This window comes from Lepisosteus platostomus, chromosome 6 (genome assembly GCF_059453375.1).
Source record: "Lepisosteus platostomus isolate fLepPlt1 chromosome 6, fLepPlt1.hap1, whole genome shotgun sequence".
In the NCBI taxonomy this organism is placed as follows: domain Eukaryota; kingdom Metazoa; phylum Chordata; class Actinopteri; order Semionotiformes; family Lepisosteidae; genus Lepisosteus; species Lepisosteus platostomus.
The window spans coordinates 6929996-6944810 of NC_142616.1; the positions used below are offsets into that span (position 1 = coordinate 6929996).

Genomic DNA, 14815 nt, shown 5'->3' on the forward strand with positions numbered 1-14815 from the left:
ACAGCACCCATGATGTTCAAACTGATTTTTTACACAGAAGGCTGACAGATTTGCATTCTGAATCTTTTTTTCTCATGCTTTTATTTAACGTGGCACTATGCACTGGGATAGGGGGATGCTGTTCAAAAGCCATTAGCATTTAAACCACAGCACCCACAATTCTGCAAGTAAGCATTTTACACACTAAGCAGGTCCTCTGACCTTTTCAAGCCTTGCTTTGGGATGTGAAACCTCTTAGTTTTTTATGATTTTTTCAATATTTCAATATTCAATATGGGACCATTAGACATGCAATACACTGGGATAGTGGGGTCTTCTTCATGACTCAATAGCTTTTTGAGCACAACACCCACAGTGCAGCAACCAAGTGTTTTACACTCTAGGCGGTCCCCCTCACCTTTCACAACCTTGCTTTGGGTCCATCAGGGCCATGTGGAAAGAGACACTACAGTGCAGACACACAGAGACACAGCACTTTCCTTTCAACACATTGATATCTGACAGAGGGAGGCATGTAATAAGGCTAATCAAAAGTTCAAAAAGTCAAAGGAACCATAACCTATACAAATATGAATAAAAGCAATTAAAAGAATTTGATAAACCAGCCAAACAGCCATTTCATAAACAGCCAAACACTGAAAGCAATGAACCCAGTACATGGAACACAATATGAAATTCAATGACTAAGAATATTCCGTTTGACATTTTTTTAAATATTCAAAAACTTAAAATATTCAAAAAAAGAAATATGAATGTACATATGTCTACATGTCTGAAATATTATTTTTCAAATGCAGTAATATAAATTAAGATATTTAATATATCAAGGCAGATCCACTAATCAAATCATGTCATGTATTAAATACTTATGCGGTTTCTTTAACCAGCTGCTTGTGGTTCCCGGAGTTCAGGCAGGACTAGCTTATCTAAACACAAAGGAATATAACTATTTTTTCAACCCCTAAATAGCAGCACCAAGTCAAAACTATCCCACCCCTTTGACACACACATGCAAATTGCTGGTGAGTCAAGACATATTTAACTTGATCAACTCAGAATTAATTCTAGCTTTTCCCCTTTAACTGAGGAACAGTAAGCTAAGTTGCAATGAAGATCTTACTCCTTCTTTCAACTGCAGTGGCCTGTTTAACATGTGAGTCTTTTCTTTTAATGCGATAATAACAAATGATCAAGCAAATTATAACAACTGGCCTCAATGTACGAAAGAGCTTAGGAACTTTAACGACTTTATTTTCTCCTTGTAGGTGTTCGATCACAAATCCTATTGACCGAGTCTGAGCCAGCAGTTAAAAAACCGGGAGAATCTCATATGCTGTCTTGTAAAACCTCGGGATTTACCTTTGGCGACTATTACATGCACTGGATTCGTCAGGCTCCTGGAAAGGGCTTGGAGTGGGTTGCACGCATCAGCTATTGGGCAGGCACCACTAAAAACTATGCCCAGTCTGTCCAGGGAAGATTCACCATCTCCAGGGACAATCCCAAAAGCACACTGAACCTACAGATGAACCAACTGAAGACTGAAGACACTGCTGTGTATTACTGCGCTAGAGACTCACAGTGAGAGAAGTGAAGCCGGAGCCCTGACAAAAACCCTTGAGTGCACAAACTGAAAGGGGACGTTAGAAAGAGGAATAATAAAACTCAACAGAAAGCACCGTGCATTCCTGCTTTAACCACTGAGTTGCAATAAAAATAATCCCATCAGGGAAGGGATTTACTGTACAGGAAACCTGAGAAAATAAGACCCTCAGATATAAAACACCTGTTAGGCAATCAGTGGTTCATAGTGTCTTATTAACACGCGATGTGTGTGTTTTTAATGGAGGTGTTACTGTACACATCTCTCCACTGGCAGGGTCTCCACACTAAGAACTAGAACGAATCTGAATTCAGTCAAGGGAGTTATTGAGCTTGAAAGAGATTGTTGCTTAATTTTAGTTTCACTGTTCTTCCTGCTGTATCCTTCTGAGGGCAGAAGAGACAATAAATGTACAGGGAATTTCTAGATGAAACACTGAGAATCTGTGTAGTTTTTAACAATGGTATTATATATATCATATATGAAATGCAGTAACGCATAACATAAGTTTTACTCTAACCCAGGTTCTGACTGTCTGATGGTCAGGACACTGTTCATACGAGTAGGGATGTACAGTCCAACCAGCCTCAAATTCCATTTTGATTTAATGGGTGAAGCAGATTCTGACTCTTCTCCCTTATGTGCAAGTCGGGCTGCTGGTGCAGAAAGGCTGTCACAGTGTCACCTTGATGAGGCTGGACATTTGTACTGGGTACAGCCAATCATCTCTAAAGCTTATTTTGTGACCAATACAAACACACAGACACAAACCTGGACCTGAAAACTGCTAATGGGTTTTTTGTTATGACATTGACCAGCAGGGGGAGCTGTGGGGGAGATGCCAGTTCATTACAGTGCACACACACTCACAGGGACACTGTTGAGACATGAGTTGACCAAGTCAGCAGGAAAGTGGTGCTCCCAGAGAAAACCCATGGGGAGAACATGGCAGGCTCCACAAAGACTGGCAGCCCAGTCCAAGGCATTATCTTAGACGTATCATAAGGTAGAAATAAAAACAAAACGCTCAATACAGCCATATCACACTGCAACTCACACCTGGCTGCCCACTGAAACTCAGTAGGTGTAAGCCTGGTCAGTACCTGGATGAGAGACTCCTGGGAAAAACTAAGGCTGCTGCTGGAAGAGGTGTTAGTGGGGCCAGCAGGGTGTGCTCACCCTGTTGTCTACATGGGTCCTGATGCCCCAGTATAGTGACGGAGACACTATAGTGTAAAAAGGTGGCGTCCTTCAAATGAGAAATAAAACCAATGTCCTAACTCTCTGTAGTCATTAACTGGCTTCATTACTCTTGTTTCTCATTTTTCTCCCCCCTTCCCTCTGGTAAGTGTTATAGGAGCATAAAGGCACGAACGTCCAGGTTCTGAGAAAGTTTCTTCCCACAAGCTGTCAGATTACTGAACTCTAACCCTACCACTGCCTCACACTGATGTGTTTTCATTTTCCCTGAGATGTACGTTAACTTATTGTTGTTGCTGCTGCTGTTCATGTCTTGACCACCAACCAGCGGAGATCATCTCACAAAAGAACTAACCAGTACCAGCAGCGGTTTAATAATAATAACAAGCGCCACCGCACGTGTTAATCCATCAGCACACGCTCTACCGTGCGGCAGCACTATTTAAACCATCCTAACCTGCTTCTCTCTGCTCGGTATTGAGTCTATTCGGTGAGAGCTCTACCTGGCGTTTTCTGTACCTTATATTATTCTGGATTCTGGAATGCCCTTTAGCCTTTCGACTTTGGACCTCGCCTCTTGTCTCGCATTGTTTGCCACCAGAGTACTGGTATGTCGACCTACCTTACTCTTTTTGACCACGACCTCGCCTCTTGCTTCGGATTGTTTGCTTCAATCGTACCTCCTGGATACGTCCTTTGGATGAGACGTAAACCCAAGACCCTGACTCTCTGCAGTCATTAAAAAGTCAGGTTGTTCCTTGAAAAGAGTAAGGGTGTTACCCTAGTGTCCTGGCCAAGTTTCCTCCTAGCTTTTCCCAGTCCTGGCCTCCTAATAACCCCAATGTATGAACTGGCTTCATCTCTCTGTTCTCCTCCCCACTGAAAGCTGGTGTGTGGTGAGAGTACTGGAGCATCATCCAGGTGGGGCTGCACACTGGTGGTGGAGGGGATCCCCATTACCTGTAAAGTGCTTTGAGTGAACTGTCTAGAAAAGTGCTATATAAGTGTAAGCAATTATTATTATTATTATTATTTTAGTGCACACTGCAAGACCACAGGGGACGATGGGGGCACATTGGGTAGCACTGCTGCCTCACGTCGATGGCACCCTGGGTTCAATTCCAGGCTGGGAAACAATCTCTGAGGACTTTGAATGTTCTGTCCAAGTTTGTGTGGGTTTCCTCAAGTTTCCCATGTCCAAAGACATTAGGTTAACTAGTTAGTTAGGTTGACCATTAGGTTAGCTAGTTTCAGGGAAAAGTGGCCTAGGTTGTTGTGCGTGTTTGTGTCTGTGTGTGTCTGCAAACTGTGAGCATAAAAAAAAACTCCAGCACTAGAAATAGCTACACACATTAGTTGGTTCTGGCAGGTGGCTGACAGCAGGTGCTGGTTTCTAAAATGTATGACAATCTCGGAGATCTTAGTCCTCTGTTAATTCATATCAGAGGGTTCGCCCATTTCAGCAGTGTTCCATGTCAGCTATCTTTGCTGATTGTGGAATGCAAAACATAATTTGAGAATCTAAAATGTATGGTCAATGCTGTTACTTGAAACAAACCTCATAGTTTACAACTGGTGATCTCTGCACTAAAAAATGATCAGTTATGAATGATATCACCTTTTCATCTGCCCAAACGGCAGCAGGAATATTGATCAACTTATGAATATTATTATGGTCATGTTCATACTGTACCTTTAGAGCTCTTGGTCAGATTGCCTCTCCTTTGAAATCAACGACAAGTTAGTCAAATTTAGTCGTTATGAGTCTCAGATTGATGAAGGACTGCATAAGGTCATGCTGAATTACAAGGTAATGAGAACAGAAGAAATGCAATATCAATGCTGAAAGAACTCCCATCTGATCATTTCAATGCTGTTAAATTAAACAGACATGAGATGTAATGAAGAATATTTCAACACTCTGGTTAACAATAAGAGCAGTATTAAATATTCAAAATTGTTTGCATTGCATGCAAATTCTTCACTTCTTCCTGTACATAAGAGACAGTCCTTTCACTGTCTGACAGTCAAGCTGCAGCTCCTCAGCATAGTCAGTGAGCACCAGTACACCATGAATTATGTCAGCATGCTGGGATTTCTTCTGCTGGGACTTTCAGGTAAAATTGCTCCTGTTCTGTGTCGCTTGCTGTATGAGCTTCATTCACAATGCTTGAATCTGATCTGATGTCTGTTTGTTCCCACAGCTGTTACAGCCCAGTCCAGCATTACACTGACCCAGCCTGCCTCTGCAGATTTGAAGAAGCCAGGAGAGTCTCTGAAACTGTCCTGCCAGGTGTCTGGATTCCAGATAGACAGCTATTGGAAAGGCTGGATCCGACAGGCTCCTGGGAAGGGGCTGGAGTGGTTGGCCAGGTATGTTAATGAAGGCAACAGCAAGTATTATGCCTCTTCAGTCCAAGGACATTTCACCGCCTCCATGGACACCTCCTCCAGCACCTTCTTCTTACAAATGAACGACCTGAGAGCTGAAGACACAGCTGTGTATTACTGTGCGAGAGACACAGTGACAAGACTGAACCAAGAGGCCGTACAAAAACCTATCCTCAGCACTGAGCCCCTCTCCACACAACAGGAAACATCTGAACCACATGTTAATGATCATGGTGTTAAAATAGAAGAAGCAGATAGCCTTTGGGTTAAAATATGTCTGAAGAAATTGATCGAATCACTATCTTTCTAAACATCTTCTATATCACTGCTTTTACTTGTATACACACAACTTTTAACTAATCAAAATGTATGCACAGCCTAGATTAAGTATATAAACGCATGTGTGAAAGATTTTTCAGTGCTGCTGGAACATTAAAAGATTTTTACTACATTTTTGAGTAGAGAAACACTAGGTGGCAGAAGTCCACATGATTTTAAAGTATTTTAGTAGGATCCCGGGAGTTTACCTGGTACTTGAAAAAATCCAGTGTCCTCACAGGATGTACAGTTGTATAGCACTATTTGTTCTAGTATATAATATAGTTGTATTCATACTGTGATACTACCTTATATTGAGATCATTGAAGGAGATACATTCAAACTGTATATCTGGTCTATTTTAATCACATATAAACCTTGAAACAGCCCTTCTATTCCAAAGGATTATTTAAAATACATTCTATCACTGTGGTGCAAATTCAGATCTTGTAGTAATCCAAATGTGCATCAATTTGAGATTCATATTCTACTGTGAACAAAAAACACCCTCAGAAGCAACTTCTCCTTTATCATGGAGTGCGGCCATCATTACTATGAACTCGGAAACCTCTAGGGGGCGGCAAAAGCACAGGACAATATAACTCTCTCCATCCATTTTCTGACCACGTTATACAACTCAGAGTCATGGAGGAGCATCCTGGCACACAACTGACACAAGGCAGGATACACCATACATGTAATATCAATCTGCTGTGATACTAGTGCAGCGTCAAGGCAGGATACACCATACATGTAATATCAATCTGCTGTGATACTAGTGCAGCGTCATGGCAGGATACACCATACATATAACGCCAAGCAATCTGCTGTGATACTAGTGCAGCGTCAAGGCAGGATACACCATACATGTAACGTCAATCAATCTGCTGTGATACTAGTGCAGCGTCATGGCAGGATACACCATACATGTAATATCAATCTGCTGTGATACTAGTGCAGCGTCAAGGCAGGATACACCATACATGTAATGCCAATCAATCTGCTGTGATACTAGTGGAGCATCAAGGCAGGATACACCATACATGTAATATCAATCTGCTGTGATACTAGTGCAGCGTCAAGGCAGGATACGCCATACATGTAACGTCAATCTGCTATGATACTAGTGCAGCGTCAAGGCAGGATACACCATACATGTAACGCCAATCAATCTGCTGTGATACTAGTGCAGCGTCAAGGCAGGATACACCATACATGTAACGCCAATCAATCTGCTGTGATACTAGTGCAGCGTCAATGCAGGATACACCATACATGTAATGCCAATCAATCTGCTGTGATACTAGTGGAGCATCAAGGCAGGATACACCATACATGTAACGCCAAGCAATCTGCTGTGATACTAGTGCAGCGTCAAGGCAGGATACACCATACATGTAACGTCAATCAATCTGCTGTGATACTAGTGCAGCGTCATGGCAGGATACACCATACATGTAATATCAATCTGCTGTGATACTAGTGCAGCGTCAAGGCAGGATACACCATACATGTAACGTCAATCAATCTGCTGTGATACTAGTGCAGCGTCAAGGCAGGATACACCATACATGTAATGCCAATCAATCTGCTGTGATACTAGTGGAGCATCAAGGCAGGATACACCATACATGTAATATCAATCTGCTGTGATACTAGTGCAGCGTCAAGGCAGGATACGCCATACATGTAACGTCAATCTGCTATGATACTAGTGCAGCGTCAAGGCAGGATACACCATACATGTAACGCCAATCAATCTGCTGTGATACTAGTGCAGCGTCAATGCAGGATACACCATACATGTAATGCCAATCAATCTGCTGTGATACTAGTGGAGCATCAAGGCAGGATACACCATACATGTAACGCCAATCAATCTGCTGTGATACTAGTGCAGCGTCAATGCAGGATACACCATACATGTAACGCCAATCAATCTGCTGTGATACTAGTGCAGCGTCAAGGCAGGATACACCATACATGTAACGTCAATTAATCTGCTGTGATACGAGTGCAGCGTCTACAGGAACACACCTCATTCAGGAGGTAATGATAGTGAAACACATGGCAAGGGGGTTGAAAAATGTTGCAGCCAAGGGAAAGTGTGAGAGTCTTGGAGAATGCAGAGCAGAAAAAAATATGTGTTTTAAGAAAGGCTAAAATTAAAACTGCATTCAAACGCTTTTGAGGTACATAAGAAAGTCATTCACTGGCTTCAATGTAGATGAAAATGAAATGTTAAAACCAGACTATCCCTTAAATAAAAAAGATTAAGGAAGTCAATTCTAAATTAACACTAAAGTCAATGTTACCCCCAAAAAAATCCAGACCTGTGCCTGAATTCCCATTTCGTTTTTCACACCCTTCATGTATATATTCATTGAGAAGCCACTGTCGGCATTGGGATTCAGTCTGAATGTGATCAGTTTCAATCTGAGTGGAATGTATCTGAACACAATCGATCTTTCTGTTTTCTGTTTTGATTTTTTAATGGAAAAGGGGGGCAAGACGTTAACAGTATCATGAGCAGCAGTAAGCATCAGCTGAAGAAATATAACAGTTCTATGATAGTTTGCATTGCATGCAAATCATCATGTTTCCTGTATATAACTGGCAGTGTCCTCACTCTCTAACAGAGAAGCTACAGCTCCTCAGGAGAGAGACTGTGTCCAGTCTTACAGCATGAATCACCTCAGTGTCCTGTGTTTTTCTTCTGCTGGGACTTTCAGGTAAAATCCCTTGATTCTGTGTCCCTTGATTTATAGGCTTCGTTCACAATGGTGAGCCCTGAGCTGATGTCTGTTTGTTTCCACAGCTGTTACAGCCCAGTCCAGCATCACACTCACCCAGCCTGCCTCTGCAGAGGCGAGAAGCCAGGAGAGTCTCTGAAACTGTCCTGCCAGGTGTCTGGATTCCAGATAGACACCTATAGGAAAGGCTGGATCCATCAGACTAGTGGGAAGGGGTTGGAGTGGTTGGCCAGCTACCTTAGCGAAAGTTTCAGCAAGTACTATGCCTCTTCAGTCCAAGGGCGTTTCACTGCCTCCATGGACACCTCCTCCAGCACCTTCTTCTTACAAATGAACAACCTGAGAGCTGAAGACACAGCTGTATGTATGACACTAGTATCACAGCAGATTGATTGACGTTACATGTATGGTGTATCCTGGTGTATCCTGCCTTGACGCTGCACTAGTGAGATGAAATTAATGAAATCATTGCTGTCAATTGGAAGATTTTCAAACTTACTGCATTTGTTTTACTTTAGCACTGAATTCTAATCAAAACTAATCAAAATGCATGTACAGCCTAGATGAACTATAATTATGTGCAAAATGATTTACAGTGCTGCTGGAACACCAAAGTTTTGTGCTGTTTTTTGCTGTTTTTAAACAGAGAACCGCTAGGTGGCAGCAGATCACATGGTTTTAAGGTGTCGTTGTACGAACCCTGGAGTTTAACCCGCACTTGAGAAATCATGCACAGAACAGCTGCAGTACATGTGTTAAGTGTGTTTATTCATTTTGAGACTTGGTTATTAAAGGGTATAGTCTGCCTAATCTCACCCACGTTTGGTGATTTACATATACGTTTTACACTTCTAGCTGACCCATTGCATTCTCATCCCTCCCTATGTCCCATCTTTGTCCTCATTGGGACCTCCATTACTGCAGGGGAGGATGGACAGTCCCATGCTTCCGGATGGGCTGTGTTTCTCCTCAGCCAGGCGAGGCACTCCAGTGAAGCTCGCTATTCAATTTGCACCTCTCCCCCACTTTAAATGGAGTTTTTAATGAAAGTTCGGGAGGAATGAAAGCAGCCGAGCTCATTCGACACAGCTGCCACAGTTCTCACTAATCCTGACGTAAGCAACCGGTCTCCATATATATCAAACTTCACCCTCTCCTCTTCCTCGTTCGTTTTCTGCATCCCTCCTCCACCCCCTCTCCACCTTTGCAGCTACCCCATTGGTCGCATGGGGGTCCTATCCTCCCCGTCCAACGGCCGGGAGGTTGGCCCTCAGCCAAGTGGGTTACGCCAAATCTCCACATCTCAATAAATTATTCTAATTTCTCCCAAGCTTTCGGCTGCCGTCATTCCTCGTGAATTAGAGTTTGATCAGACTGCTGAAATTGCACTGCTGATTATGCAGGACTGTGAGAGCATTAAGATTCTCTGAGGTTCTAAAATCTGCTGAACTGTGAGAAATTCCAAGCTCGGATTCAGGAAAGCACATTGCAAACACATTGGATTGACGATGGACCAGAACATAGAAACCACGAACTGGAGTGTGTACCTGCCATTGCATAAGAGACACACTGTGAGGGAGGTGAGGTCTGCACTTTGGGTGAAGTGTCAGGATTGCTCCACTGTGCTTGACCTGGTTTACTACTATTTAAGTGTAGAGACCAGCCCCTCCCCTCCAGCATATGCAAACTCACCAAGCTCAGACTCCACTTATTCTCTGTCAATGAGGAAACCTGAGCAGAGAGACGGCTTTGACTGGTGAATTTGCTCAGTCTTGTTCTGATATAACAGAATGATTTAGTTTTTTTCATCAGTATTCCTTTTAGGAGCTATAACAGGTGGGTCTTTAATATTCCATTGTGTGTAAAATTAGTTTTGTTTACTGAATTAAAATGTGCATTAAAAAATGTCTTAATTATATTTTACTCTTATTCTGTTTCTTTATTTCTGTATTCTAATTTCAATTTCTGTCTGATTTACAGGTGTCCAGTCTCAAATAACATTGACTGAGTCTGAACCTGCAATCAAAAAAAAAGCCTGGAGAAACTCACAGACTCTCCTGTAAAGTGTCAGGATTCTCATTCAGCAGCTATGCTATGGGCTGGGTGAGACAGGCTCCTGGCAAGGGGCTGGAGGGGGTGGCGACAGTTGGTACACATGGGTATCCAGCTTACTATACCCAGTCTGCTGAAGGACGATTCACTATCTCTGAAGACAGTTCCAGCAGCACACTGTACTTACAGATGAACAGCCTGAAGACTGAAGACACTGCTGTGTATTACTGTGCTCGAGACTCACAGTGAGAGAAGTGAAGCCTGAGCCCTGACAAAATCCCTCAAGTGTAACAGCTTTCATTCACAAACAGGAAGCCTGCCAGTACATGGAGGCTTTCACTTTTTAAAAAATAAACCAAACAGCTGAACTGAGAGTTTCCATAGGGTGAACATGTAAGTGATGTGACCACAAGTCAGCCAGCACATCAAGTTCTGAAACCTACATGAAATAAATATTTATATACATTTATGACCAATAAACAGTTATCTAGTTTCCTTAATTCTCAGTCATGATGTTATAAATTTCAAAACTAATTCAATCTGGGGTCACCATGTAGAATCTGACCTGGGTTACTTCCTGACTCTGGCCTGAGTACTTTTGAAGTAACAGACACCTGTTGTAGATGACATTTCAGTTTTCTAATCTCCTGAGAAAGTAAGCTCAGCCTCTCAGGGAACTTCTGGGAGGGAATCAGTGGTAGACATTGATATTGTGTGATTAGAATGAAAGTGTGTGGTTTCTACATCTTGTATGTAAAATGTTTCATCTAACTTAAGTGTTACTCTAACACAGGTCCTGACTATTGGTCCTTACAGATCCCACGACACTGTATATAAGAGTAGAGTTGGCCACCTTACAGACCCACTTTGATTTAGTGAGTAAAGCAGTTTCTCACTCCTCCCATTATCTCCTGTGAGTCTGCTTGCAGAATGGCACACTTTGTCACATTGATGAGGCTGCACTTGAGCACTGGGTGTAGTGGATCCCCTTTCTTTGTCTGAAGCTTACTTTGTAACCTGTATAAACACGCAGACACAAAACAGGACCTGAAATTCATTGATAAGTTCTATCAGTCTCATGTACTTAATTTCCTTTTTTATTCTCAGACACAAGTTAATACGTATGTACTATTGTGAACTAAACATCAAAGAAACATTTGGAATTACAGTTTGACTCTGGAAATTTCTAATGTGAATTAAGAAGTTTATACTCAAAAATTCCTTTGGCCAGACATCCCTGATGAGTCAAGCTATGTGCTGGCAAGACAGAGCAGGGCAGGATTGATCTGTGATCTGACGTAGGGTTTCCTGGTGCTTGGTGGGCCTCGTGACATCCTTACCATAATGATGAGCCCCAAGGACTGGAGGAGCTTCTCTTTCCAGCATGGAATAAACCTTTTCTTGTTCCTTTGCAGCCTACGCATGCTGACACAGCTACCTACTTGAAGATATTACCTCTGATTTGTCTCTTTCCAGGTGTCCACTCTGACATTGTTCTGACCCAGTCCAGTCTTTGGGTTAAAAAGCCTGGAGAGTCTGTCAAACTGTCTTGTCAGGGATCTGGACAAGACAAGGATGGAGATATCAATACTGTTCAATACTGTTATGTGAACTTGATCCAACAGTTTCCTAGGACTGGACTGGTTAGGTGACATCAGTAATACTGTTGGAAGCACAGATTATATCCCATGTGCTTAGGACTAATCACCATCTCCAGAGACAATTCCAAATTGAAGAGTGCATTTATAGAGAAAAGACAGAAGACACTGCAGTGTATTACTGTGCTATAGAGGCAGTAAAAGATGTTGATATACTGCTTGTACCAAAACTATTACTACAGTGTTCTAAGTTAGAAGTTGAACAGTGTTAAGTTGAACTGATTCCAAAATTGTGTTTTGAAGGATTGTCCCATTGACACTGAATGTGAAGATGTAGATGTTACCCTTTGGGACATTAAACAGTAATTTTAGTGTCCAAGAACATCACATATGCCAGTATGCAGATATTAACTGTTTTTTTTTTCTGATTTGTCTTCGAGGGTCTTTCTCATTTAGCAATATTTAAAGTGAAATTTTTATCAATTAAGTTCACATTTCAATACACTTCTCTCCATTCAAACTAGATTTTTAAAGATGTTTCCAAACAAGCAAGCGTACTCTGAGTGTGAACTGCTGCATTCCTGGCTACAGTGACTGTAGGCTTTGCTCTGCTTGTTGAAAGCAGTAATGCACATTAGTCAGTAGGGGGTACTGTGAGACAATGTAGTATATCTTTGTCAAATACATACATAATCACAGATACACAGAGAAATTAGAAATTCTTATTAACTTCCTTCACATGAAATTCAAGTCCTGTTCAGATGTGGATGGCAATTTTAAACACATGATAAAAACATAATAATAGATAATACTTCTTTTATAATTTTATCCAGTGTGTCTCCTATATATTTGTCAAGTGACTCAAATTAAAAATCCAAGTTCTATAACCAACACCTTTAACCTTGTGATATACTCATGATTTAAAATTCAATGAATGAATCCAAAATATTTTTACTGAAAGAAATGCAATAAATCCTTCTTACATTGCCACCCTGGGAATGAATAAAGTATTTTATTTTATAGTATAGTATTTGAGTTGAGTTGAACTGAATTGAATCGAATCAAGTTGAATCAAATTGAATCTAACTGAAATGAATCGAATCAAATCAACACTGTAAGAAAATCATCATATGTAATGAACAATATACAGCATTTACAAACCACTCTGATCCTCAGAGAGTCTGAACCTTCTTTGTCTATTTAAATTACTGACATACCAGAAGCAGCTATATAAACTGTGCACAAATACACACAACAATACAGCATATTTCTATAAATATTTTGTCCTAGATGTTTATGCAAATCTACCAGTTCCTCTTGTTATTTAACCCTCTGACACAAGAGCCACACAAGAGAAGGAAGACAGCTAACACCGAAGTTCTCTTTCTTTGCATTGCTAACAGGTCACAATGCAGACATTGAGCTTTTTCCTCATGATAGTGTTGTGTTTGTCAGGTGAGTATCTGCTCGCAAGTAGAAAGACAGCCACTCCAGCAACAACCAGCAACTGTCTGACTTTGTTTTCTGTTTCCAGGTGTCCGATCTGACATTGTTCTGACCCAGTCAGATCCTCAGGTTAAAAAGCCAGGAGAGTCTCTCACACTGTCTTGTCAGGGCTCTGGTCAGGATGATGATGGAGATACGATTACCGATAGAACTTTGAGCTGGATCAGACAGCCTTCTGGGAAAGGACTGGAATGGTTGGCCTACATCAACTATGATGGTGATAGTACAATGTATGCTCAGTCTGTACAGGGACGATTCACCATCTCCAGAGACAATTCCAAAAGTACACTGTACTTACAGATGGGGAGCTTAAAGACTGAAGACTCTGCAGTGTATTACTGTGCTACAGACACAGTGATCAAGTCCAGTGAACAGATGGTCCGAAAACCACATAATGTACTGAATTTGAAGGAACTACATGAAGTGATTATACTAGGGAGACTATGCAGTTTGTCTATTTCAGTATTTCTCTTTCATTACGATAATAAAAGCATCACATATAGAGATCTTTAAATATTTGGGTCCCAAAATCACATCAAATAAAGTTTTGATCCTCCGTGAACATCGTATACAACCTTTACAATTGATGTTTAACTGTGCTTCCAAAGTATTCAAATGGTTGCAGACCAAACTTATCCCAGTCTTCAGCAGGTTGGTTTCTAATTAAGGTCACGAACAGGGTCAAAGGAATTTGGGACTTCATTACAGGTTCCAATTGATTCCACTGATTTTTAATAACTTTGATAGCTGAGGATTGTTCACCCTACAAAATAAATAATAAGGTATTTAATTGATTTAGGATTGGGAACATGAAAAGTCCACGACATGGGAAGTAGAGATTCAAATTCATTAGCGACACCAATAATAACTCCTAGCTCAAGAATTTACTGTCAGTTTTGAACGGTTGCTACTGAGTCTATAACAGCTATTACAGAACTGATTCCTTATTTGAGTATTTGAGTTAATCAACGAAAAAACAACAAAACTATATGTGAATATATATGAATTTCTGAAAAAAATCTGAAAACATTTTTTATAGGCTATCCTATTGCGCAATGTTTTCACACATTTTCACATGATGACCCTGTTATCAACATTCTCCAGCGACATCTAGAAATATGTTTTGTATTTTTACTTATTAAATTGTTAATAGAGATATCAATAAAATAAAATATTTAGACAAATCTATGTTTTTTAAGATGCAACATTCTAAGGTGTAAAATAATTTATATAAGAAACCATACAGGATGTGTTGTGTAAAGCAATCAGTGTAAAATATTTATTTATGCTTTTCTATCAGGTATTAAACATTGAGATTCTTTCAAATGATGAAATGTGGAAAAGCAATCTGAAAAACTTATCGCTTGTCACTGTGGGGAACAAGTTCTTTCTAA

The 14815-nt window shown here is 40.9% G+C and overlaps 1 long non-coding RNA gene across 1 annotated transcript in view; it reads right to left on the reverse strand.

Moving 5' to 3' along the window:
• Window positions 1–8486: 8486 nt before the first annotated feature.
• LOC148659954 (uncharacterized) overlaps window positions 8487–14815 on the reverse strand; it is a 153485-nt gene continuing 147156 nt past the window's right edge. The window contains exon 3 of the long non-coding RNA XR_015939337.1: window positions 8487–8604. This is a non-coding gene — a long non-coding RNA (uncharacterized LOC148659954). The remainder of the gene's footprint in view (window positions 8605–14815) is intronic.